Source organism: Anomaloglossus baeobatrachus, chromosome 9 (genome assembly GCF_048569485.1).
Source record: "Anomaloglossus baeobatrachus isolate aAnoBae1 chromosome 9, aAnoBae1.hap1, whole genome shotgun sequence".
Lineage (NCBI taxonomy): Eukaryota > Metazoa > Chordata > Amphibia > Anura > Aromobatidae > Anomaloglossus > Anomaloglossus baeobatrachus.
In genome coordinates, this window is record NC_134361.1 from 89635927 (window position 1) to 89663356 (window position 27430).

General features: G+C 46.1%; 1 long non-coding RNA gene across 2 annotated transcripts in view; it reads left to right on the top strand.

Moving 5' to 3' along the window:
- The window catches only part of LOC142250506 (uncharacterized), a 22698-nt gene extending 571 nt beyond the window's left edge, over positions 1 to 22127 (top strand). The window contains exons 2-5 of one of the 2 annotated variants that reach the window (XR_012725201.1): positions 19544 to 19739; positions 19996 to 20143; positions 20239 to 21003; positions 21974 to 22127. This is a non-coding gene — a long non-coding RNA (uncharacterized LOC142250506). The remainder of the gene's footprint in view (positions 1 to 19543; positions 19740 to 19995; positions 20144 to 20238; positions 21004 to 21973) is intronic. The other variant, XR_012725202.1, reaches the window with a different exon arrangement.
- The last annotated feature ends 5303 nt before the right edge of the window (positions 22128 to 27430 follow it).

Genomic DNA, 27430 nt, shown 5'->3' on the forward strand with positions numbered 1-27430 from the left:
TCAGGTGGTGGATGTGGCTGGTTTGGTTGATGGACATGGGATATTTCCTTGTGTCCACTATAATAATTCCCACCCTCCTACCCCCATTATAGTCTATATGTAACAATAAATAAATAGAACATTTACAAAAAAAAAACCAAAAAACAAAAGTATATTCCCTCTGGAAATGTTGGGCGGCATGGAGCCCACACATTGTAGAATCTATCCCACCTATATCCCGCCCCCACTATCAAACCCAGCCTGCAGCGTTAGTTGCCTCTATAATGGGCGAGCGCAGCGTCTCATTCAGTGGGGTCCATGCCCTGCATAATAGTAAACACACGTGATGTGCATGTTCCCCTCCCCGCAGCTATAAAACCGCTGCATTACTGCTTCTGCCCCCCACCCCAATATTAACCCCTAAACTGCATGTGCTGCCTCCTGCTGGCATGGCTCTTTCTTTAACCCCCTCCCTGCCCCCTCCTTGGTCCTTGAGCATGCGGGTGCTGGATCCCCGACATGGCGGTGCTGCCATTACAGCTGTGGTAGCCGCTCCGCACGGTGACGCTCCTCGGTATCAGTCACTGCTGGCCGGCCTGTAATAGCCGGAGCAGTCGTTTGCATTACCACAGGCCTTCAGGAAGGAGTCATCGCTCAAGACGTTTGCCACGGCGTTCACCTTCATTGTCTGAAGAATCCCTTAATCATTGGCAAGGCCCCACAGAAGGGCATGTTACAGGTCCTCCCGCCGACCCTCCAGCATCTGCCTGGGCCAGCCGGACTCTCCTGGTTCCTCCTGACAGCGGTGAGTACCCTTGGGTTGATTAGTCTTCCATGATCCCAGTTTATAATAATAGTAATAATAACAACTATAATGATGTCAGTAAAAAAAAAAAAAAATGCTTTAGTTAACCAGATCCCCAGGAATTAAGTGTACACTAACCCCTGCTAGTAACCGCGGTATCCTAAAAGAACCCGCAGATGAAGAAGAAAAAAAAAAAAAAAAAAAAAAACAAAAACCAAACAGGCGTTTCCAGTTCAGGGTTGCGCTATGACTAGTTATATAGCCTGTCGTACAGCGGTTTGGTGTGAGGATTATAGCAGGTAGGCATCCACAAATTAAAGTGCAATGGATGAGAACATGGCGTCAAGTATTTGATCCCTGCGCATTTCTCAGAGAGACGCTAAGTTACCGGGTTGCCATTTGCTTTTGGGGGTTTTCCCATGATGCTTTACTTGTTCTCCCATACTGGGGTCTCTGGATCCATCCCCGCTCAGGGTCAGTTTGTGTTAGGACACCCCTCTGCTGCCCCCTATCGCCAGGTCACCTACCTAATTATTATTAACCATTCATTATTAGATGATGTCGCGGCTATCTGCATCCATGTGTTCAGCCTTAACCATGGTGTTTCTAATAATGTCTTACAAGGGTTCATTGTTAACCCCGATATATCCGATAATGACATTTACACAAGTGTGTTTTTGTATGTGTATATATAGAAATATATATTATACTGTAGCTATCAGATTCCATCTCCTCTCTCAGGTTTACATCAGTAACATGCATCATCACACATCGGGTCCCACACTGTCACCGTTTTTTCTGCATTTTTGGTTGCTTTGCAGACTTTAATTTATGACACGTTCCTTCTTTGGGTTGTTTTATTCATGTTATTACATTCAGTCATTTTACTTCTTTCCTTTAATGGTCATTAATTACGTGACGGGGTCTTTTCATCATACGCCACCTTGATGATTTAATGCTTCTCAACTTTATTAACCACGTTTTGTTCCTTTTTGTTTGGTCCAGTGTTCCTTATTTGGAGCCGCACCCTTTGTGATGGGTATTTGGTCATTTCGGATCGTGATTCCCTCAGCGGGTGGCATTTTCCCTCATCTGGTTTTTTCCTTTTCAGACTTGGCCTTTTGCCGTGATTACGACATAGCTCAATGGTAGTGTGCAGGTTACAGATAGAGCTCTGGGTTCAGTCCCATTCGTGGACATTTTTACATTTCACCATCGTGGTATCCTATAAAAATATTGTATAATGCTACATCCTTTTATCCTATAATTGCCTTTCTGCAGTCCCTGGGTTGGGATTTTATCTTTTCAATGTTGTCGGTTCTGTGCGTTGTGGGGTCTCGGGGTCTAGGGTTTGAATACTTCACCTAGAATTTCTGTGTTGTTTCCCATTGATACTACACTTGATACCACACCCGGACTTGTTTTTCGCTTTTGGTTGATAAACATGAGCGTTCCTATTCTTAAACCCCTTACCCTCCCCCGGTACATCGCCCGTTAGGTTATTGTTCTTTAGTGTTTGATTTCCCCATACCCGTGAAGTATTGTTGATTACGCTCCTCCTTGCTTTCATTATACTCTGAAAGTTTTGCCCCAATGCCCGAGTGGATGAGATCCATTTCCATCATGATGTGCTCGATTGATGCTGGTGAAGTCTTTGGTGGCTCCACAACATGGTGCGCTTACGGTAAAACATGATGTGAGTGATATTCGTTTTCGATCAGTTTCTTCATATGTTTACTATTAAGTGTTTTTCTTTCTTCACACCATCGAGCCTTTAGGTATTGGTTCTTGCGTTCCTTGTTTTCTATCCTTGGACCAATTTTCTCCTGTCCCTAGTTTCTACTGACCTTTATTTTGCAATCAATGTTTCTCCATACATTCACTGCTAAGTGTTAAGTGATTGCTTCCAAAAGTAGTAAGAACTAATAAAAAAAAAAAAAGTCCAAATGAGCGTAATCTAGGTTTCCAATAGTTTTATTTATTTTCGCCAGTCCATGTAATGGTTGGCAGCTGGTCTTTTACGCATATATACATATATAGTGTTTTTCAGTATTTCCTTATTGTACAGGTGATGGAATTATTAAGATGAAATCAGACATTGCCAAAGGTTCTCTCTACAGGTTATCCTCAATCATGTACAGGTGCCTTGAAATGACTTCTAGACTGATCTTACTGTATTGTCTATTTCAGTTATAGCAATTTCATTTATGTAAAAAAAAAAAAAAAAAGTACTTTCTTGCATTACTAAAGGCTGTGATTTAATTGCGAAGGATATACTGTATAGGGTAGTCTTGCCCATTTGCACACCAGATATGACGCATGGTGCTGACTATACATCAATTTCAACAAAAATTAGGAAATAAGGCCATCATGAGAAAAAGAAATAAAAATGATTGGAATGGTCAAACAAAAAAACCCCCCACAAAATTAGCTCTTAAAAATAGGTAGGTGCTACTTCTGGTAGGTGTGGTTAAGCGCCTTTACGTTGCTTTTGCATACTGGGAGATTTGCAGTGTCCCGATCATGGGAGGAGAAATGGAATAATACAATTTTGTCCCCCAGAACAAGTCCTGGTGATCTTTATGATACCGTAACTTTTGCAGTTGGTCTTTTCAATTCGGATTCCAAGGTCAAATCACAGAGCCTTTATGTACTGATTGTTTCCTCAGGTATATTAGACCAGTTTATTGCTTTGGTAACAATTTTCTCTTTTTCAGATGGTGTCAGATCCGTGCTATGGATTTTTTGGCTGCTCACCATGAGCAGCCCGGAGAATGGAGAGCTATGCAGGTGGAAGTGGACGTCCATTGGAGAGGCATCAGAGACCGGTTTTGGCAGTAACGATCTGCCAAAAGAGTTATGATCTTACTGGACGCATTTTTACATGTTACTTTTTGGGATGACCTCTGCCTCTTCCTCGTAGATTCTCACTATGACGAGTTCCAGGTTGATTTAGGAGCTAATACTGGTTTAGTCAGGTCATTCCTCGTGATCTTGTATTGATTTAGTCAAAGGTCATTCATCGCGTGGTATGACAGGGCGGCTATTGATGGATTGTTGGGTACACTTCATGCTGGAGTGCCACGTTTTATTTGAGGCGTACGATTCAGAGCTTCTGTTTCTCATTGGTATACGTTTAACATGACTTAGGGTTGATATGTCTTTGGTTTGCAGGTTGGTATTTAGCATGCCTTAGTTTCTGGGTGGGGGTCGGAGCACAGTTGGCACTTTGCTCCTCCTTGGCGGTCAATTCAACAACGTTGGTGGTTTTTTGGTACAAAAGTTACCCCCGCCGGGAGTCCGGCTGCGGCACAACGCTTTGTACTGGTTTACTGTGATTTATTTCAATGGTTTGTTATATATTTTGGGCTGTGACCGACCACCATCCACTAAAAGATGAGATTTGATTATTAAATCTCCATAATAAAGAGTTCTGATTTTATATACCTGAGTCTGATTCTTCATTACATGGGACGATTGGTTGTGGGGTTTTTTGGGGTCTCAGCAGTCTGTGGAGCATTCCAGTATTTGACTGGGGCCCCCTGACTGCTGTGCCCCGTAATAAGGGGTTAATCTGGTCGTCCCATGTAATTTTCTGCCTCCTCCCAGTTTGTTGCAGCCAATGATTCTTCTCTCCTCCTCCTCCTGCTTCCCCCTTTATAATTTCAATCCCTTCTTTTTCCGGTCTCTCCCCACTCTGTGGGACCCGGAGGCAGCTGTCCCACCCTCCCTCCCTTTGTCAACGTTGATGGTTTCAGTGTGGACTCTTATCTGCGCCCGAAGTCCGGCTGTGAGACAATGAGTGGTACTGTAAAAGCTACCTGTGCCGGGAGTCCGGCTATGAGACAATGATTGGTATGGTAAAAGCTACGTGCGCCGGGAGTCCGGCTTCAACACAATTATTTTGACTGGTTTGGCTTACTTGCGCCGGTAGTCCGGCTGCGACACAATGAGTTGTACTATTTTTGTTTTTCATAATATTTGATTAAGTCACAGCAGCGGTCAATTCAACAACGTTGGTGGTTTTTTGGTACAAAAGTTACCCCCGCCGGGAGTCCGGCTGCGGCACAACGCTTTGTACTGGTTTACTGTGATTTATTTCAATGGTTTGTTATATATTTTGGGCTGTGACCGACCACCATCCACTAAAAGATGAGATTTGATTATTAAATCTCCATAATAAAGAGTTCTGATTTTATATACCTGAGTCTGATTCTTCATTACATGGGACGATTGGTTGTGGGTTTTTTTGGGGTCTCAGCAGTCTGCTCAATATTTGCAGTCTGAATATCATTCCACACATCTGTATGAAAATCTTTCTGTATTGCCCTCTCAGATAAAAGGTACAGTGGCGGGAACTCTGCTGGGCTGGGGCTTCATAGTGATATGCAGGGTCGGACTGGGGTGTCTGGGGACACAGGGGAAATTGACTCCCGGGGCCCACCCTACAGCGATATGCAAATACTTGCTAGCCGTTATCCCCGTTATAGTGGAGAGTTGACTGTAAAACACAGCCGGCTCCTGCACATTTCCTGTGCGCACAATAGCTGATGTACAATTAGGCTATGTTCACACAGGGCATCTTTTACTGCATTTTTGGTGCGTTTTTCAGGTCACAAAGATGCACCTAAATGCATGCATTTCCTTCTCCCAGCAAAGTTTATGAGATTTCTATTTTCCTATCCACATAGTGCATTTTTTTTTACTGCATCTTGGCTGCAGCATGTCAATTCTTTTTGCGCCTTTGAGTCCTTCCAGTCAATAGATTTGACTTAAAAAACGCATTGGGCAAAACGCGGTAAACACGTGTCAAAAGTGCATTGCGTTTTTTGATGCGTTTTTGCAGTGATGCGTTTTTGGTGCGTTTTTTGGGACACAAATGCTGCATCTGATGTGCCCACCGGGTCTGGAGGGTTACTTGTCACCGGGTCGGTGCAGGGCTTGGGATGTCACAGCGGCTAGGCCCGGTTCCGTGACCGCGGCGGTGTCAATAAATGGGGGGATGATGATGGGGATAGAAGTTCTTTGTGACGCCACCTGTAGTGTGCGCTTATAATATGGGAGCCGCTGTTGCAAGGGGTTTCCTCTGAGGGCCGGTGGTAGTGCAGCTAGGTTTGTACAGCTCTCCACAGGCAGAGCTTGGGGCCACAGGGAGGTTGGGAGTAGTAGTCCACTCTAATAAAGGAGCGCGGGGCGCGGGAAGGATTGGATGACACAACAACAGCAACAGTTAAAGTTCTTTACTCACTGAGATGTCACCTCCTTTGGACTGCCAGACTCCACTGTGATGGGCTCCAGCCGATCCCAGATAGCTTGGAGGTTAACCGGTGTTTCTTCCTGTGAGTCCTTCCTCCCTGCGCTGTGTTGTGTGGGTCCCTGCGGCCTGAAGCCACGCAGGGACCAGAGTCCTTGACTGGACCCCATTCCTGTCCATTACTGGTGCCTCTCTGCTGTTACGATTCCTGGCTCTATATACAGCTGTGCCCCGGGCACTTTGTGTGGGCCAGAAGACTTGAAATCCTCTGTCCAGCGGATTCTTCTGACGAGACGTGCAGTGCCCACGAGCCTAGGGCTCTGCACCCTGTTCTGTGCGCTCGATCCTGAGGGATCTATGGCGCAGCTCTCCCCTCAGCGACCGTGTTCTCTCCACGTCTTACTTGTTCCTGTCTCGCTGATTAATCATCACTGAATGCATGTCAGTGTGTGTCACCTTGCTCCCCGTTGTGTAGCTGCACCCCCCAGGTTGCTGAACTAGTGGGTGGGAGGTCCCATACCGTGTGGTGATCGTCCAAATGTCCCTACCATGACCCAGTCCTGGTGGATGGGCAACTAACTGTGTGTTATGGTGGATTGTAGTAATTTACCGGCAATGACCTCCTCCTTACCCGAGATGAATACTGAACCTCTGGTGAGGCGCAGTACCCTGTGGCGACTAAAGCCTCGGGGGCACCACACATCTTTGAGGTTAAAAAAAGATGCCGCGTGTGAACATACCCTTACAGTAGTTTGCAGTAAGGGGAATCTTAGGTGAAAATAAGTTATCACCGATCCACAGGTTAGGTAGGTGATCACTAATAGAATGACTGGATCAGTGGTCGAGTCGTACATAAGCGCCAATTTAATGGGGATAAAAGTTGCACGATCGGTGAAGGTCCCAGCAATCGGTCCACACAAATGAGTAAGTTATCACTTATCCTTAGGCCACGTTCACATCTTCAGTATTTGGTCAGTATTTTACATCAGTATTTTTAAGCCAAAACTAGGAGTGGGTTAAAAATGCACAGGTACTTCTATTATACTTTTCCTCTGATTTTACAGCTCCTGATTTTGGCTACAAATACTGATGTAAAAAAACTAACCAAATACTAAACATGGGCACATGGCTTTAAGGCCCCGTTACACGCAATGACGTATCTAACGATATATCGCCGGGGTGATGGATTCCGTGACGCACATCCAGCATCGTTAGCGACGTCGTTGCGTGTGACACCAAGGAGCGGCCGTTAACGATGGAAAATACTTACCAAATCGTCCATCGTTGACACGTCGTTCATTTTCAAAAAATCAGTTGTTGAGGACGAAGGTTGTTCGTCATTTCCGTGGCAGCACACATCGCTGTGTGACACCTCGGGAAAGACGAACTACAGCGTACCTGTGTCCTCAACCAGCACCGAGGTGGGAGTGACGGAGATGCGGCTGCTCTCCGCCCCTCCGCTTCTATTGGCGGCCCGCTCTGTGACATTGCTGTGACGTCACCGCCCACAGCGACGTCGTTAGGGAGGGCTGCACGTGTGACACGGACAAGCGATAGTGTGCGCCACGGGTAGAGATTTGCCCTTGACGCACAAATGACGGGTCGCTCCGTGTAAAGGCCCCTTTAGAATAGACGATTACTTAGCAAATTTGCTACAGTGTAATAGTCACAGGACAGAGAGGGGTTAAATGTTCACGTGTTTAATCTCTACTGGAAATAGTCTTCCCTTTATTGATAGAGAGAAAAAGTGACCTCCAGACACAACAGAATCCACTATACCAAGACCAATAATACCACATACAAGGAAGAAATACGCAACACCGTGATCAATAACATATTACCACCACATAGTACCCGAATACAACAACATGCAAGAGAGAAATACACACATTAAACAGAGCACATAGTGACCGAATATTTCCACATACAAGGGAGAAATATCGCACAATTATGACCAGACCACATAAATGACCAAATACCACATACAACAGAGGAATACCCCCACACTGTGACCAGACCATATATTACCACCACACAGTGCCCGAACTACAATAATGATCATGAATAAAAACCACAATACTAATAACACTAATATTACCATCAGTGCCATTATACACAGGAGCTCTGTATATAGTGTCAGTGTACAGATAATACAGTGATAACCAGTGACATTAAATTAGTGACATTATACACAGGAGCTCTGTATATAGTGTATAGTGTGTGTACATGTAATACACTTACTTACCAGTGATCTCTCTAGCTGAAGTTATTCATATTCATTTTCCTCTTCATCCGGCACTGAGCGCCATCACTTCTTCATGCCATAACTCGACTCTACAGAAAATAACACACAGTCTCCTATAGCTGACCACTCCCAGAGCACATTCCTCACTTTTTCCCAATTTCTAGACTACGTCAGACTTTTGTTCCCCACCCCATGGAAGACAGTATCCTCAAAATTAAATTATATTACAGCAGTAATATTGTCTTCTAATTTGCCCCTACAGTAATTATGTCCACCATTTCCACCATAAACCAATAATGTATGTTCCTCACCCTGGCCCCATATAGTAATAATATCTCCCATCCTGGCCCCCTTTATTTAATAATATCTCCCATCCTGGCCCCCTTTATTTAATAAAGTCTACCATCTTGGTCCCCTATGTTCCCCTGAATGATTGTTCATTCCTAAGGAGGGGAGACAGAAGCAGGCAGTGATTGGACGTAGGGCTCCAGTGATGTCATAATGTAATGTGAGACACGAATTGCGATTACTGACAGCGCTGGAACAATGCCAGTACCAGAGGTGAATACAGGGTCTTTTATTTTAGCTGGAGGAACAACGGGAATCAGAAGGGGTTGTTAATTGCTTCCTGCACAAAAGATCCCCCTAACACTGCACCACGCTAAACTAACCCCACAAAGTGCCCCTTTCCATAATGTCCCCCCAAAACCTGCCCTTTCTATGATATCTCCCAGATACTACATCACTGCATAAAGTCCCCCACCGCTCCCCATTATATTATGCTGCCTTTCACAATCTCCTTTCTAATTGTCTAATTATGACCTTTATTGCTCCATAATGTCCACCAATGCCCTACAATGTCCCCATTTGCTTCATAATGTACCACATTGCCCTATCATATCCTCCATTGACCTATAAAGTCCCCCATTGCCCTATCATGTCCCCCATTGCCCTATCATATCCCCCATTGCCCTATCATGTCCCCCATTGCCCTATCATGTCCTTCATTACCCAATAATGTCCCCCATTGCCCAATAATGTCCCCATTGCCCAATAATGTCCCCCATTTCTCTGTCCTGTCCTATATTGTCCAATAATGTCCTACATTGCCCTATCATGTCCCACACTGCCCAATAATGTCCCCATTGCCCTATCATGTCCAAATCAATTTTCTCCATAATGTGTCCCACTGGCCGATAATGTCCTTTGTAAAGTAACACCGCTGCTCCCACATGACAGCCCCTGCATCTAAAATGATTCTCCATGTCATGTTCGGCTCCTCAGGAGCGCTTACCCAGTGCTTGAGCGACGTCTTCTTCCAAGCAGCCTCGGTGATGACAGCATTCTGTTGCGTTGCTGAGGAGCTCCTCCGCCTCAGTCCAGGGGCCGCACTGTTCAAATGTATGGGTAAGTTCACACTGCGTTTCTTTAAGAGATTAAATATGAAAAGTTTTTCCTGCGGAAACTGCTTCCGGAATTGCTGCTATGTGACAATTCTTGGCATTTTTTTGGTCCTTGCGCTTTTTTTGTTAGCATCTTCTTTACATTTAATGTAGCATTTTGCTAACGGTTCCTCTAAATCGTTGTCTGTTAACATTTTTTCCATAATTTTTTTAAGGGTTTCTTGTGGCCATTTTTTTCTCGTTTTCTTTTCAATCCGTTAAGTAAGGAATAATACTCTAAAATTAGGTAAAAACACCCAGGCGACTTTGCGATTATTTTTTTTTTGTGTTTTTAGTAACTTCTATTGTAAAGTATACAGTGGCTTCACAGTAGAAAATGCCAGAAGAATGATCCAATCACTTTTTTTAAATGCTTGCCATGTATGGAAATCTGAAGATAAAAAAGATTCAAAAGCCTGAATGTAGGAACTGCAAAATCGTTTTTAAATGCAAATGACGAAGTGTATTTCAAGCATTTTTTTTAGCAATTTTTCAGGTCTCTATTGGAGCAGTACAAAATTGCTATCAAATCATTAAATATTTTATTCATAATAATTGCATGACAATAATTATATAAACAAGAGAGCCACCTGGGGGGCACATGGTTCCAGAATCATTAAATTATGGATCCAATCCAGCAATATTATATATCAAAAAAGTGACATAGTATTATATTATAGTAGTTAGGCCCAACCTTCCGTATCACACTGATTAACTATTGTAGGTCAATAATGGGTAAGAACTGTGGCACTAACTAACACAATATGTACATTAGACCACAAACATATACGTGGAAATTTTGACATCAAATATCACCATATATATATGTCACATTAAACTGCTATCACTCAGGCAAAGTGCCCCACTGGACATTGTAAGAGTCAGTAAAATATTATGGTGGAAATGGTACACCGACCGATATGCCGGAATTTGAAGGGATACGCGCAATTCCCATTCATATATCTACCTACGTATTATGGCAAATATCAGCCGGCTACCGTCACCATATATATGCGTATTGCATCAATGCTTACCATATAGCGGTAAAGATGGAATATATTATAGTGGAAACGGTATACTAACCAATATGCCAAATTTAAGGGATACAACCATTCCCATTTATATTTGCGCCTGCATATAGTGGTGAATATTGGCCAGTTACCGTCACCATATATACATGTTGCCTCAATGCTTACCATATAACACCCATTCACAATGTCCCATAAGGCACACTCGCCACAGTGAAGCGACAGCAGTCATTAATCACCAAAACTGGATGAGAAGTACTTACATTATAAGATGAATGTCTGGCCATGCGTCCCGCCACCCCTGACGTACATTACAAGGGCGCCCCCTTTTGATAAAGCCCTTTTGGTGATTAATGACTGCTGTCGCTTCACTGTGGCGAGTGTGCCTTATGGGACCTTGTGAATGGGTGTTATATGGTAAGCATTGAGGCAACATGTATATATGGTGACGGTAACTGGCCAATATTCACCACTATATGCAGGCGCAAATATAAATGGGAATGGTTGTATCCCTTAAATTTGGCATATTGGTTAGTATACCGTTTCCACTATAATATATTCCATCTTTACCGCTATATGGTAAGCATTGATGCAATACGCATATATATGGTGATGGTAGCCGGCTGATATTTGCCATAATACGTAGGTAGATATATAAATGGGAATTGCGCGTATTCCTTCAAATTCCGGCATATCGGTCGGTGTACCGTTTCCAACATAATATTTTACTGACTCTTACAATGTCCAGTGGGGCACTTTGCCTGAGTGATAGGAGTTTAATGTGACATATATATATGGTGATATTTGATGTCAAAATTTCCACGTATATGTTTGTGGTCTAATGTACATATTGTGTTACAGTGCCTACAAGTAGTATTCAACCCCCTGCAAATTTAGCAGGTTTACACATTCAGAATTAACTTGGCATTGTGACATTTGGACTGTAGATCAGCCTGGAAGTGTGAAATGCACTGCAGCAAAAAAGAATGTTATTTCTTTTTTTATTTTTCTTTTAAAATTATGAAAAGTTTATTCAGAGGGTCATTTATTATTCAACCCCTCAAACCACCAGAATTCTGTTTGGTTCCCCTAAAGTATTAAGAAGTATTTCAGGCACAAAGAACAATGAGCTTCACATGTTTGGAATAATTATCTCTTTTTCCAGCCTTTTCTGACTAATTAAGACCCTCCCCAAACTTGTGAACAGCACTCATACATAGTCAACATGGGAAAGACAAAGGAGCATTCCAAGGCCATCAGAGACAACATCGTGGAGGGTCACAAGGCTGGCAAGGGGTACAAAACCCTTTCCAAGGAGTTGGGCCTACCTGTCTCCACTGTTGGGAGCATCATCCGGAAGTGGAAGGCTTATGGAACTACTGTTAGCCTTCCACGGCCTGGACAGCCTTTGAAAGTTTCCTCCCCTGCCAAGGCCAGGCTTATCCAAAGAGTCAAGGCTAACCCAAGGACAACAAGGAAGGAGCTCCGGGAAGATCTCATGGCAGTGGGGACATTGGTTTTGAGTCAATACCATAAGTAACGTACTCCACCGCAATGGTCTCCGTTCCAGACGAGCCTGTAAGGTACCTTTACTTTCAAAGCGTCATGTCAAGGCTCGTCTACAGTTTGCTCATGATCACTTGGAGGACTCTAAAGCGGGTTTTACACGCTGCGACATCGCTAATGCGAACTCGTTGGGGTCACGGAATTCGTGACGCACATCCGGCCGCATTAGCGATGCCGTTGCGTGTAACACCGATAAGCGATTTTGCATCGTTGCAAAAACGTGCAAAATCGCTAATCGGCGACACGGGGGTCCATTCTCAAATCTCGTTACTGCAGCAGTAACGAGGTTGTTCCTCATTCCTGCGGCAGCACACATCGCTGCGTGTGACGCCGCAGGAACGAGGAAGCTGCCCTTACCTGCCTCCCGGCCGCTATGCGGAAGGAAGGAGGTGGGCGGGATGTTACGTCCCGCTCAGCTCCGACCCTCCGCTGCTATTGGGCGGTGGTTCAGTGACGTCGCTGTGATGCCGCACGGACCGCCCCCTTAGAAAGGAGGCGGTTCGCCCGTCACAGCGACGTCGCCGGACAGGTATGTATGTGTGACCGGTCTGGGCGATGTTGTGCGGCACGGGCAGCGATTTGCCCGTGTCGCGCAACAGATGGGGGCGGCTACCCACACTAGCGATATCGGGACCGATATCGCAGTGTGTAAAGTAGCCTTAAGACAGACTGGTTCAAGGTTCTATGGTCTGATGAGACCAAGATCGAGATCTTTGGTGCCAACCACACACGTGACATTTGGAGACTGGATGGCACTGCATACGACCCCAAGAATACCATCCCTACAGTCAAGCATGGTGGTGGCAGCATCATGCTGTGGGGCTGTTTCTCAGCCAAGGGGCCTGGCCATCTGGTCCGCATCCATGGGAAGATGGATAACACGGCCTACCTGGAGATTTTGGCCAAGAACCTCCACTCCTCCATCAAGGATCTTAAGATGGGTCGTCATTTCATCTTCCAACAAGACAACGACCCAAAGCACACAGCCAAGAAAACCAAGGCCTGGTTCAAGAGGGAAAAAATCAAGGTGTTGCAGTGGCCTAGTCAGTCTCCTGACCTTAACCCAATTGAAAACTTGTGGAAGGAGCTCAAGATTAAAGTTCACATGAGACACCCAAAGAACCTAGATAACTTGGAGAAGATCTGCATGGAGGAGTGGGCCAAGATAACTCCAGAGACCTGTGCCGGCCTGATCAGGTCTTATAAAAGACGATTATTAGCTGTAATTGCAAACAAGGGTTATTCCACAAAATATTAAACCTAAGGGTTGAATAATAATTGACCCACACTTTTATGTTGAAAATTTATTAAAATTTAACTGAGCAACATAACTTGTTGGTTTGTAAGATTTATGCATCTGTTAATAAATCCTGCTCTTGTTTGAAGTTTGCAGGCTCTAACTTATTTGCATCTTATCAAACCTGCTAAATCTTCAGGGGGTTGAATATTACTTGTAGGCACTGTAGTTAGTGCCACAGTTCTTACCCATTATTGACCTACAATAGTTAATCAGTGTGATACGGAAGGTTGGGCCTAACTACTATAATATAATACTATGTCACTTTTTTGATATATAATATTGCTGGATTGGATCCATAATTTAATGATTCTGGAACCATGTGCCCCCCAGGTGGCTCTCTTGTTTATATAATTATTGTCATGCAATTATTATGAATAAAATATTTAATGATTTGATAGCAATTTTGTATTTAATCACTTCTTTCTTGGCCAGTTATTTCTGGTGCCAAGTTGTGGTAGTTTAAGCTTGTTTGAAGTTGCAAATATTTAATACTGGACATTTGTGATTAACTCTATTGGAGCAGAGCTGCTTGATGATTTTAAAAGACACTCCGAATGGACAACTGCAAACAAATTTGCATGAATCCCAATATTGGGAAATTTGTAAGTGCTCAGAAAATGTAAATTGGGTGAAAGTAGAGAGCGAGAGAGAGAACCTCACTGATCAGAAGGGCTTAGGCTAGTGTCACACTTGCGTTGAACGGCATCCGTTGCATTGTGTTGTGTGACGGATGCAACGGATTTGTTGCATATAATGGCACAACGGATGCAATGGATCGTACAAAACAACGGAAAGCTTTATTTTTTATTATTATTTATTTTTTATTTTCTACAGTTTTACCGGCAGCAGACTATTGTGAACGATCAGCTGATCACTCCGCGGCCGGGCGCTCAGCTGATCGCTCTCACATGCTGGCTGTCGGGCGCTAAGCTGAGCGCTCTCACATGCCGGCGGCCGGGCGCTCAGCTGAGAGCTCTCACATGCAGGCTGCCGGGCGCTCAGCTGAGCACTCTTACATGCCAGTGGCTGGGCGCTCAGCTGAGAGCTCTCACATGCCGGCGGCCGGGCGCTCAGCTGAGAGCTCCCACATGCCGGCGGCCGGGCGCTCAGCTGCACGTTCGGCCACCGAGAGACAAAGTAAAGTTTCTGTGATTAAAGAAAAAAAAAAAAAGATGAGCATGCGCAGTGAAAAATAGTGGATTCTTCTGCTCAAAAAAACGTTACATGCTGCGTTCCTTCCGCCCGGCGGACGCAACGCAGCGTCGGCCAGCGGAAGCAACGCAGTTACTTTTGGCACAATCCGTCATCCATTCAAGTCTATGGGAAACAGCGGAATCCGTTAACGGATTCCGCTGTTTTCCAAAAGGGCTGATTGTGACGGAAGGAAATTAACGCAAGTGTGAAAGTACCCTTACACTCTACAGGAGAAAGAGGACCCTGCAGACCATGAGAGCTTACACTCTACAGGAGAAAGAGGACCCTGTTGACCATAAGAGCTTACACTCTACAGGAGACAAAGGACACTGCTGACCATAAGAGCTTACACTCTACAGGACAGAGTGGACCCCGCTGACCATAAGAGCTTACATTCTACAGGACAGAGAGGACCCCGCTGACCATAAGAGCTTACATTGTACAGAAGAGAGAAGGAGGGGCCCACTTACCATAAGAGGTTACACTCTACAGAAGAGACAGAGAGCAGCGCAATAACCATAAGAGGTTACACTCTACAGAAGAAAGACTAATTCAGTGACTCTATACATAGAATATCTCTCTGCTGTAAAAACTGTGCTCCACTGGGACCTGCTGATTAATGATTGCCCAGGTTCTGACCACTATGATAAGGGTGTGATAATCCATAGATGTCATGGAATGCTGGAGGAAAAAGGAGCACCTGGAGGAAACCCATGCAAACATGGGAGAACATACAAACTCCTTGCAGATGTTGTCTTTGGAGGGATTTGAACCCAGATCTGCAAAGCAGTAGTACTAACCCCTGAGCCATTATGCTGCCCATAGCACAAAGTCAGGGATTCTAAAGGATTATAGTCAGGTGTGTGAGTAAATAGACAAAAACTGGGTGAGGAAAAAACAAACTCAACTGCACAGGTGAGGTTGATGAAGACAATTTCATGTAAAGACAGAGCACAGCAAAAAGTGGTAACAATTTCAAAGCAGACTGGGGTTCCAAGATTTCTTGTTCCTTGTTTCTTGGAATTTTAACCTCTTCACGTACTGGGTACATCATAGCTAGTCAGGTTAATGCCTGCCTGCTCCCGCTGGCAGCGATCGCTACACATGTCAGCTGATTTGAACAGTTAACATGTGCAGCTATTACGAACGAGTGGATTTGGTACCCACTCATCTCATGTCTGTTAACCCCTTACAGCGCTCTGTGAAAATGTCACAGCAGGATGTAATAGCGGGCCGCTGTAAGCATGCACTTGCCCGATCTATCGGAAGTCATGTGATGTGATCACGTGGATCCAATGGTTGCCATTGTAGCACAGGGCCATGTGATGACTCTTGTAGCTATCATGAGTCACTTCTTCTTACACCTGGCAGACTACCATTTGTAATAGGAGAGTTGCTTTTCTGCAGATCTCAGCTGTGTAGCTGTGATCTGGAGAAATGGAAGAGCGATCAGACTGCTCATTCTTATAGTAACAAAAGTATTACTCACAGCACCTATTAGTTGTAGACATGTTGCTAGTAGCAACAGGAGGTGCACGCCCTGCCCAAGGGATCCTCTTGGGAATTGCAGCAATAACAAAAGTAAGAAAGGACAACTCCTCCAAAACGATTAATAAAAGTTCTTTTTCTTTTTTTTTTCTTTAATCCATTTGCGACGTTTCGACCATGCGGTTTTTTGCAAGCATACAAAATAACATTACAGGCTCCATTTAAATAGGTAGACGGTCAAAGCTGTTACCAATCACAATCAAGGCCTCCCCCACAAGAGACATCCTCCAATTGCAAACTAACAGTAGTTTATAAACACTCATAGAAAACCCTGTATCTGAATATACAATATACAAATCATCTGGTCTCACCATAAAAGGTTACAGCCCATATAATACAGACATGTAAATATCTTTTTAGATCTTACACATATATACATATCTTTTAGATCTTTCTATCAGTATGATCTATCACATGTCCGTTACAGCCAATCTTAACACACCTAAGTGTGCACGTGGGTCGCCCGCAGATCCTCACATCACATGTTTATCCACCATAGGTCCTGTAGGATAGGAATGCGCCTTCCAAGTAATGGCCAATCCCGGCTCTTCTTGACTGCATAAACGCCATACATCCTAGAGGCGGTATAAACAAACAGTTCATTGTTTCTGACTAGAAAAACTGTGCAGGCGTCGTTGCTATGTCACCGCCATAACAATGCTAAGTGGGCTTCTTCCTCCTGATATTAACAGGCTGGTATTCACTGGCCTTTTACATTTATATGGTCAAAAAAATGCTGTCTAAGCACGGCCGGTGCTAAACGCACAGGATATCGGTTTTTCAATTGCTTTACCAATTTGATATTAACAGGCTGGTATTCACTGGCCTTTTATATTTACCCGTATATGTGTGTTTTCTATTTAAGACCGGTCTTTTTTGCGATATATTATGATATTTAATATTTGTCTGCAACAAAGAAAAATATAGTTTTGATGTGACATTGTTCACATCAAGTATATATATAAAAAAAAAAAACGTCTTTATTAGGTTGCAGGTTAATAATAATTTTTTGAATAAATGTATCAGTGGTTCTACATGATTACATGATACAAATCAATATCTTACAGCTGTATAAAAATACACTAAAAATATTGTCTGGCATGCATTTCAGTCCCTCAAGGAAGTGTTCTTGTTTGTGTTGTTTATTCTGTATAATTAAAATCTTATTAAAAAATTTTATTCGCATGAATCTCTTGTTCCCATTGTTTGATTTAATAATGGTTTGTTGAGAAAAAAGTGTAGTAGATAGTCTCACATGTTGAGGCAGCGAGTTCCAGGAGACTGGGGATGCTCGGAAGAAGTCTTTGAGTCGGTTGCGTGAGGAGAGAATGAGAGAGGAGAGAAGGAGATCTTGGGAGGATCAGAGATTGCGTTTTGGAGAGTAGTGATAAATTAGTTCTGAGATATTCAGAGGAGATAGATTATGGATGGCTTTGTAGGTCAGTGTTAGTATTTGAATTGGATACGGTGGAAGATTGGGAGCCAATGGAGGGATTTGCAGAGAGGAGAAGCGGGGTGGTTTTGAGGAGAGAGGTGGATCATTCGGGCAGCAGAATTAAGGATGGACTGGAGAGGGGCGAGCGTGTAAGCAGGGAGACCACAGAGGAGGATGTTGCAGTAGTCGAGGCGGGAGATTATGAGGGCATGCACTAGCATTTTTGTAGATTGGGAATTGAGGAAAGGGCGGATTCTGGAAATATTTTTGAGTTGAAGACGGCAGAAGGTGGTCAGGGATTGGATGTGTGGTATGAAGGACAAGGCAGAGTCAAAGGTCACTCTGAGGCACCGAACTTTGTGTGCTGGGGAGAGCATGATGTTATTTATTGTAATAGGTAGATCAGGTAGAGAGTGTAGGTGAGATGGAGGAAAGATGATCAGTTCAGTTTTGGCCACATTGAGCTTTAGGAAGCGAGAGGAAAAGATCACTTCTCTTCTGAATCAGCCCCAACAGCTCAGAACGTATTGCAACCAATGGGTCCCAGTTATGACATTGGAGTCAGACTGACACCTCGGCTGCAGTCAGCTTCATTAATGTACATGTCAGTAATGATCCTGTGTGATAAAGATGTGCTGTAGAAATAAACCATCAGCCGTGTGATAAAAAGAAAAGTTTGTAAAATACCCTGTTCAGGAAGAGGTAATTGAAAACAATATAATTTATAATTAACTCCTTCATGCACTGATACTCTAATATTATGTAGAATATAATGTTCTGATGATATCGATAGTGACATTTTAATTGCTGTGTATGAAAACATAAAGCTGCTCCCCCAGATTATCTCCCCAGCTTCATATATTAAGCAGAGTTCTAACACATCTATATGAAATGCACTATAAAGAAATAAGAGCGTCCTGTCCCTTTAAATTCAGTGTGTTCCATGACACTGGTCAGCAGCCAATTAGATTGCTGGATTTGAATCTGAAGAAATAAACGCAAACAAACTATCATTCCTCCTCAGTCTATTGCAGACAGTGACCAGTGGAGATGGATGTAGGTGAGTAGCTGCCATCACATCACCTGATGACCTGACACTGATTGATCGTATCTCCCCGATGCTTCTTTCCGGTTATCTGGAATCCGCTGATTTTATCATTTCACTTAAACTCAAAATAGGCGAGAACACCGGGCAGAGCAGAGAATTCTGCCACAACAGCTGCTGTCACCTGCCACTAGGGGGCGCTATCAGTGTAATCTGTATTTAGTGGTGCACTGTGATAACCCTAGTGGCTGCAGGAAAGCAGAATTTTATGTTTAGGTTACACAGGACACCGCTGCCTTCATTATTTATTGGGGCATTATTTGCCACTAATGTCAGTGGGATTAGTGTCCTGGCACTGTTATGGGGGTTTGGCTCTATGTGCTGGTAATTAAGTCATTTTCGCTGCCATTTTTGTGGGGTTACCTGTATTTATTTGCATGAAGAAGAACATAGAAATCCATGTATGCCATATATCTTTATATACAGGCCCCAGTATAATCCAATGTACAATGTTTTCCATGTGATATTACCTCTACTGGAGACTACAAACACTCAGTAAAGACTTGATTTGATCATGTTGCGTCCATGAATGGGTGTAATGGAGTCAGATACCTGGAGGGACGCTCACTATGAATATGTGTGGGAAATTGCAGCGTTTGTGTATTTATCAGATCTGTGACTAAATCTTTTTTGGATTTACAGATTTTCCAATTGATTCTACAATTCAGGACATTTACAGGATGGCAGCGAGCCGCAGCTCTCCGGAGTTCTGAGGCTTTATTATACAAGGACTCTTGTCCTATTATCCTTCCCTGATGAGTGGACACTCACCGATTCTGTTTTCTTTATGACGTCTACTGTTGCCAGCAATGCGTCTTTGGTTCTGGATACTTATCATGTGAGATCATTATTTTATATAATAAGAATTTACAGTTAATCTGAGAATAATGTGTCATTCCTTTAATCCAGCATTTAATAATCCAGAACATATATTAGTCCAGCACAGAATTACAGCACATTGCAGATTGAGCAGAAAGTCAGTTAGAAAATAGTTTTCCATAGTAATTTGTGTGATTTTTTTGTGCACAGAATGATTCAGAATCCAGCAGGTCATGGTGATTTGGGTTAAAGGAATTTTCCTGTTATTTTTTTAGGATCTGACGCCTTCTGGACATTGTATGATTGATCCCATTATCTGCTTGCGTTTTCTCTCCAGCTTGTCCCAGCACAAAGGAGGGGGCAGAAAATCAACTTCATATCTACTGCACCAGATTCCTCCTATCACCGATCTTTAAGATGGAGGTGACTGATCACACCGCATATTATGTTTATCATGTTCTGTCCATAGCTGTAAAGAAACATCTCACTATGCAATTAACTGACCCTTCTTTTCTTAGCGCCTGATGCCGACCAACCGCAAAGCCCAGGAAAAATATCTGCCGTTTCCTTTATATGAAAAAAGACCTGAGCCACCATCAGTGACACTAGAGCAGCAGAATGAAGTGGTGATAACGGAACAAATGAAGTATCGGGAGGTGAAAGACCTGGAAGAAGATGAGAAAGACGACAATAAGAAGAAAGAAAAGAAAGATTCAGGAGCTAAACGAAGAATGGTGTAAAATATGACAACAAGCGTTCAGAAACATCCGGCAAAGTGACAATGAGTTCAGAACCAGCCAACACAGAGACAACAAGTTCAGAACCAGCCGACTCCACAGATGCCAGAACAGCGGAATAAAGTGGTGATAATGGATCCAATGAAGTATCGGGAGGTGAAAGACCTGGATGAAGATGAGGAAGAATACACTAAGAAGAAAGAAAAGAAAGATTCAAGAGCTAAACGAGGAATGTTGCAAAAACAAGCGTTCAAAACCAGCCGGAAAAGAGACAAGTTCAGAACCAGCTGGCACAGAAACGAGTTCAGAACCAGCTGGCAAAGAGTCAATGATTTCAGTACCAGCCGCCACAGAGTCAACAAGTTCAGAACCAGCCGGCACAGAGTCAACAAGTTCAGAACCAGCCGGCACGGAGACAGTTCATCTGTCAGCAGTCCATGTTCAAATACATCAGCACCAACCTCAGAGGGAAAAGAAACATCATGTGGACCATCCTCCTCAAGCCGATGAGACGCTGATGGATTGTGTGGCCCCAACATACAAGCTGTAAGAACATCAACAGCTTAAAATCTAATAATAATAATAATAATAATAATAATAATAATAATAATAATAATAATAAATGTAGTAATTATTAGGTTTAGAAATAGGTTAAAAATGTAGAAAAACATTAAAAAGACTTATATAATAGGAGCAGTAATATAGTATCTAGTATCATAATAATAAGAGCAGTAACGCTAACAATAATTGTATAATAATGATAATTAGAGCCAGAAAAATAATCTCTGCAGGTTTGATCCAGGGTTCTCAGACTGATTAGCTTTTCCCAGGGTCAAGAAGGAATTTTTCCCCCTAAGACACTAATTGGCTGAATGTGTCCAGGGGTTTTTGCCTTCTTCTGGATCAACAGCTTTAGGAATAGGAATCTAAGTTATAATTTTAGTAAAGTACCAATACAAATGTTAGTAATAATATTAATAATAAAATAGCAATAATCCAAAAATATCTAGAATAAAATATTACAGAGTTGAATAATAATAATAGAATAGTAACAAGATCAGTAAAATAGCAACAAACTTAAAATAGCATAAATAATAGTAATGTCACGCTCCCCGGGTCCCCTGCGCTGCTCCCCGGCTCACCTGTCACGCTCCCTCGGTCCGGTCACCGCCGCTCCCCGCTCTCCAGCATCCATTACCGGCGCGTCCCCGGCGTCCTGGTCCCCGCTCCGGGCGCCCGTCGGCTTCTCAGCCCCAGCCCGGCTCTGCTGCTTCCTCCTCTCAGCTTCCTGCTCTGGCTTCTGGCACTCGGGCAGCGTGCATGCGCATTAGGGCGCGCGCGCGGTCATTGACCCTTTCTTAAAGGGCCAGCGTCCATTAACAGGAAATGAAGCACACAGGTACAGGGTATAAAGGGGTTTAATGTCCAAGTGGGCGGGGCCTGATCTTCGTGTTTCTCAAGCTAGGAGTCAGGTCTCCTTGTGTTCCTGTGAGATACTCACCTCTCTCTCTTCTAGAGCCGAGCCTGCTTCGCCATCCGGTCCTGCAGAATCCTGAACCCCGAACGCTGCCTATCTGCCATCCTGAACAGTCCGTACCATCTCGGATCCCTGCGGTGACCCGTCATCTCGCTCCAAAGGTTCCGGACCCTGCCTGACATCTTCTCGGCTTCCGAACCTGAGCTCCGTCACCCGGACTACCATCAGTGACTCCGTGGTCCCAGGGACTTCTCCGTTATACTCTTGTGCACGGACTGTTCTGCTGCCTATAGTGCTCCAGCTACCGGACCCCTTATCATCATCAAGGAGTTCGGCCCAGTGGATCCACCTCCTGGGTCTGCCCGTCCACCTGGCCCTAACAGTAAGATCAGGCCATGGATCCCGCTGCAGCACTAGCAGCCGTACAGGAGGAACTCCAACGCCAGCGTGAGACTCAGACCCACATGCTGCAATTCATGTCTTCTGTGGACGCCCGCCTGAACACGCTACAAGCGGCAGTTACGTCTTCAGCATCCCGGGCTTCCACTAGTCAATCCACGGCTCCAGCTCCCGTGGCGACTTCTTCGGATGCTTCCCGACTTCGTTTGGCCTCACCACCCCGGTACGCCAGAGACCCCAAGACCTGCAGGGGTTTCATAAACCAATGCTCCCTCCTTTTCCCGCAGCTGCCGCATTTGTTTGCCTCCGACCAAGCCAAGGTCGCCTTCATCATGTCCCATCTAGAGGGTGAGGCACTGGCGTGGATGAACCCCTTGTGGGAGAAGGGGGATCCTGTGACCACGAACATCCAGGAGTTCCTGCAGGCATTCCGTGGCACCTTTGACGAGCCCGGACGCGCCTCCGCGTCTGCCTCGTCTCTTCTCCGGTTACGTCAGGGGACTCTGACGGTGGGTCAATACGCGATCCGGTTTCGCACCCTGGCCTCGGAACTCGGGTGGAACAACGAGGCCCTAACCGCCGCCTTCTGGGAAGGACTCTCGGGGCGAATTAAAGATGAGCTGGCGGGTCGGGACGTACCGTCCACCCTGGATGCCCTGATTACCCTAGCGACTCGAGTGGACATTCGCTTTCAGGAGCGATCCAAGGAAGTGTCCCGTGAGAGACGTCCGGTACGGCATTCCTCTCCTCCGCAGAAGTCCTCCGTACTTCAGTCAACGGCATCTGGGGTCCCCGTCCACGAGCCCATGCAGATCGACCGAGTGCGGCAGTCTGAACAACGTCGAGCCGAGCGGCTCGCCAAGGGCCTCTGCTTTTACTGCGGAGAGGGCACACACCTGCTACGCTCCTGTACAGAGAGGCCGGGAAACTCCAAAGCCTAGGGTTGGTAGGAGAGGCCACCCTAGGTGCTGGGACTCTCTCAGACCCGGTTACGTGGACTGCGCAAGTGACAACGGGAGAGACGCGGTTCACGGCTGAGGCGTACCTCGATTCTGGGGCCGCAGGCAGTTTCAGCCAGCAGGCCACGGTGGACAAGTACCAGGTGCCGGTTACTCCACTCGACAAGCCCCTAGTGATTGCCTCTGTGGATGGGAGACCCCTCTCTGACACCATCTCCTGGATCACCAGGCCGGTCGAACTGCGTATCGGTGCCCTACACACCGAGAACATCGCTCTCTACGTCCTCCCACACATGTCCCATCAAATCTTGCTGGGACTCCCCTGGTTACGGACACACGAACCATCAGTCAGCTGGGGCACTGGTGAAATCCCCCGATGGGGCTCTTCGTGCCATGATAAATGTCTGAAGACCATACAACCCATCCGACGACCTCCAGTTCCAGATAACCTACCGGGACTGCCCTCGGCCTATTGGTCCTTCGTGGACGTCTTTGATAAGAAGGAATCTGAGGTTCTTCCGCCACATCGTCCTTACGATTGTGCCATCGACCTGCTCCCGGGAACAACACCACCTCGAGGACGGATATATCCACTGTCTCCAGCCGAAACAAGGGCCATGTCTACTTACATCACAGAGAGCCTGGCAAGGGGATTCATTCGGAGATCCTCCTCTCCTGCTGGAGCAGGCTTCTTCTTCGTGAAGAAGAAAGAAGGCGACTTACGCCCATGTATAGACTACCGGGGATTGAACCAAATCACCGTGAAAAACAAGTACCCTCTGCCGCTCATCCCCGAATTGTTTGACCGGCTTAGAGGAGCTCGTGTGTTCACCAAGCTGGATCTTCGGGGTGCCTACAACCTAGTCCGCATCCACTCTGGGGACGAGTGGAAGACCGCGTTCAATACTCGCGATGGACACTACGAATACTGCGTGATGCCCTTCGGCCTGTGTAACGCACCAGCAGTCTTTCAAGAATTGGTGAACGACGTTTTCCGGGACCTTCTCTACGTCTGTGTGGTGGTGTACCTGGATGATATCCTTGTCTTCTCTCCGGACCTCCAGACCCACAGAGAGAACGTGCAGCTGGTTCTACAAAGACTCAGAGAGAATCGTCTGTACGCCAAGTACGAGAAGTGCATCTTTGAGCAGTCTTCTCTCCCCTTCCTGGGTTACATCATCTCCGATAACGGACTGCAGATGGATCCAAAGAAGGTCTCCTCCATTCTCAACTGGCCTCCTCCTTCTGGACTGAAGGCAATCCAACGCTTTCTGGGATTTGCCAACTATTACCGCCAGTTCATCCCTCACTTCTCTGCTCTGACTGCCCCTCTCTCCACCTTGACCAAGAGGGAGGCTAACCCAAAGGACTGGTCACCTGCGGCCGACGCCGCGTTTGGCTCTCTGAAGCGGGCATTTGCCTCCTCTCCTGTACTCCACCGTCCGGAGTTAAACCGCCAGTTCACCTTGGAGGTGGATGCCTCCTCCTCGGGAGCCGGAGCAGTGCTCATGCAGAAGTCCTCCTCCGGGAAGATGGTGACTTGCGGTTTCTTCTCCAAGAGCTTCTCAGCGCCTGAACGCAACTACACCATCGGAGACCGAGAGCTATTAGCAGTCAAACTGGCTCTGGAGGAATGGCGCTACCTTCTGGAAGGAGCAGTGTACCCCGTCATCATTTACACGGACCACAAGAACCTAGAATACCTGCGGTCCGCTCAGCGATTGAACCCACGGCAAGCCAGGTGGTCCTTGTTCTTTGCCAGGTTCGATTTCCAACTCCATTTCCGACCCGCGGACAAGAATGTACGCGCTGATGCCTTGTCCAGGTCTTTCATGCCCATGGAGCAAGAGGAGGAGACATCCCAACCCATCATCTGTCCTAGTAAAATCATTCAGGTGGCCCCTGTCACCCTGGCCCAGATACCGCCCGGGAAGACCTATGTCTCTGAGACTGACCGGAAAAAAGTGTTACACTGGGGCCATGCCTCGAAAACAGCCGGTCATGCTGGTCAGAAGAGAACATGGAGTGCGATTGTACGTCACTACTGGTGGCCATCCCTTCGCACGGACGTCGCTGCTTTTGTCTCTGCCTGCTCCTCTTGTGCCAGGAACAAGACGCCCAAACACCTGCCTTATGGCCGTCTGCTGCCTCTGCCTATACCCTCAATTCCGTGGCAACACATTGCGATGGACTTCATTACGGACTTGCCCCTGTCCTCCGGACACACAGTCATATGGGTCGTGGTGGATCGGTTCTCTAAAATGGCTCATTTCGTCCCTATGGCTGGACTGCCCTCCGCTCAGGAACTCGCGGACGCCTATATACATCACATCTTCCGCTTGCATGGCTTTCCATCACATATCGTGTCCGACAGAGGAACTCAGTTCACCTCCCGCTTCTGGAGGGCTCTCTGCAAACATCTGGGAGTGACTCTGGACTTTTCTTCTGCCTACCATCCTCAGTCTAATGGCCAAGTGGAAAGGGTCAATCAAATCTTGACCTCCTTCTTACGTCACTACGTCAACGCCCATCACGACGACTGGTCCACGCTGCTTCCTTGGGCTGAATTCTCCCATAACCACCACGTCAGTGAGTCCTCCTCCAGCTCTCCCTTCCATGTCGTTTACGGACTTCAGCCCTCCGTCCCATTGCCTGTATCCCCTTCTTCGGATGTCCCTGCTGCTGATGCTGTAGCCCGTGACTTTGCAACCATTTGGGACTCTGTCAAGGCGTCCCTTGGACGTGCTTCCCTGCGGATGAAGAGACACGCAGACAAGAGACGTCTGGACCCTCCGTGTTTCTCTCCTGGAGATCTAGTCTGGCTTGCTTCCAAGTACGTCCGATTGAAGATACCATCCTACAAGCTGGGTCCTCGCTACATCGGGCCGTTTAAAGTTCTCAACAAGATCAATGAGGTCTCCTACAAGCTACACCTCCCGGCCACGATGAGGATACCCAACTCCTTCCACGTCTCCCTGCTCAAGCCGGTTGTCCTTGGTCCCTTCTCCGCTGCTGCCAGTTCGGCTCCTCCTCCAATTGCCGATGATGACATCTATGCGGTAAGAGATATCGTGGCCATGAAGACCGTACGGGGTCGACAGTTCTTCCTGGTGGACTGGGCAGGGTATGGTCCTGAGGATAGGTCCTGGGAGCCCCGGGAGAATGTGGGCACTCCTCTGATCCGTGCCTTCCTGTCCCGGTTGCGGGGAGGGGTGCGTGGGGGGGGTACTGTCACGCTCCCCGGGTCCCCTGCGCTGCTCCCCGGCTCACCTGTCACACTCCCCAGCTCCCCTGCCTCGCTTCCCGGTTCCTCGGTCCGGTCACCGCCGCTCCCCGCTCTCCAGCATCCATTACCGGCGCGTCCCCGGCGTCCTGGTCCCCGCTCCCGGCGCCCGTCGGCTTCTCAGCCCCAGCCCGGCTCTGCTGCTTCCTCCTCTCAGCTTCCTGCTCTGGCTTCTGGCACTCGGGCCGCGCGCATGCGCATTAGGGCGCGCGCACGGTCATTGACCCTTTCTTAAAGGGCCAGCGTCCATTAACAGGAAATGAAGCACACAGGTACAGGGTATAAAGGGGTTTAATGTCCAAGTGGGCGGGGCCTGATCTTCGTGTTTCTCAAGCTAGGAGTCAGGTCTCCTTGTGTTCCTGTGAGATACTCACCTCTCTCTCTTCTAGAGCCGAGCCTGCTTCGCCATCCGGTCCTGCCGAATCCTGAACCCTGAACGCTGCCTATCTGCCATCCTGAACAGTCCGTACCATCTCGGATCCCTGCGATGACCCGTCATCTCGCTCCAAAGGTTCCGGACCCCGCCTGACATCTTCTCGGCTTCCGAACCTGAGCTCCGTCACCCGGACTACCATCAGTGACTCCGTGGTCCCAGGGACTTCTCTGTTATACTCTTGTGCACGGACTGTTCTGCTGCCTATAGTGCTCCAGCTACCGGACCCCTTACCATCATCAAGGAGTTCGGCCCAGTGGATCCACCACCTTGGGTCTGCCCGTCCACCTGGCCCTAACAAGTAATAACCATAATAGTAATAAAAATAATATTATGGTATCTATAGTAATGATTAGAATAATTAGTATATAATTAAAAGGTATTAGGAGATTTGATCCAGGGTCCTCGGACTGATCGCCTTT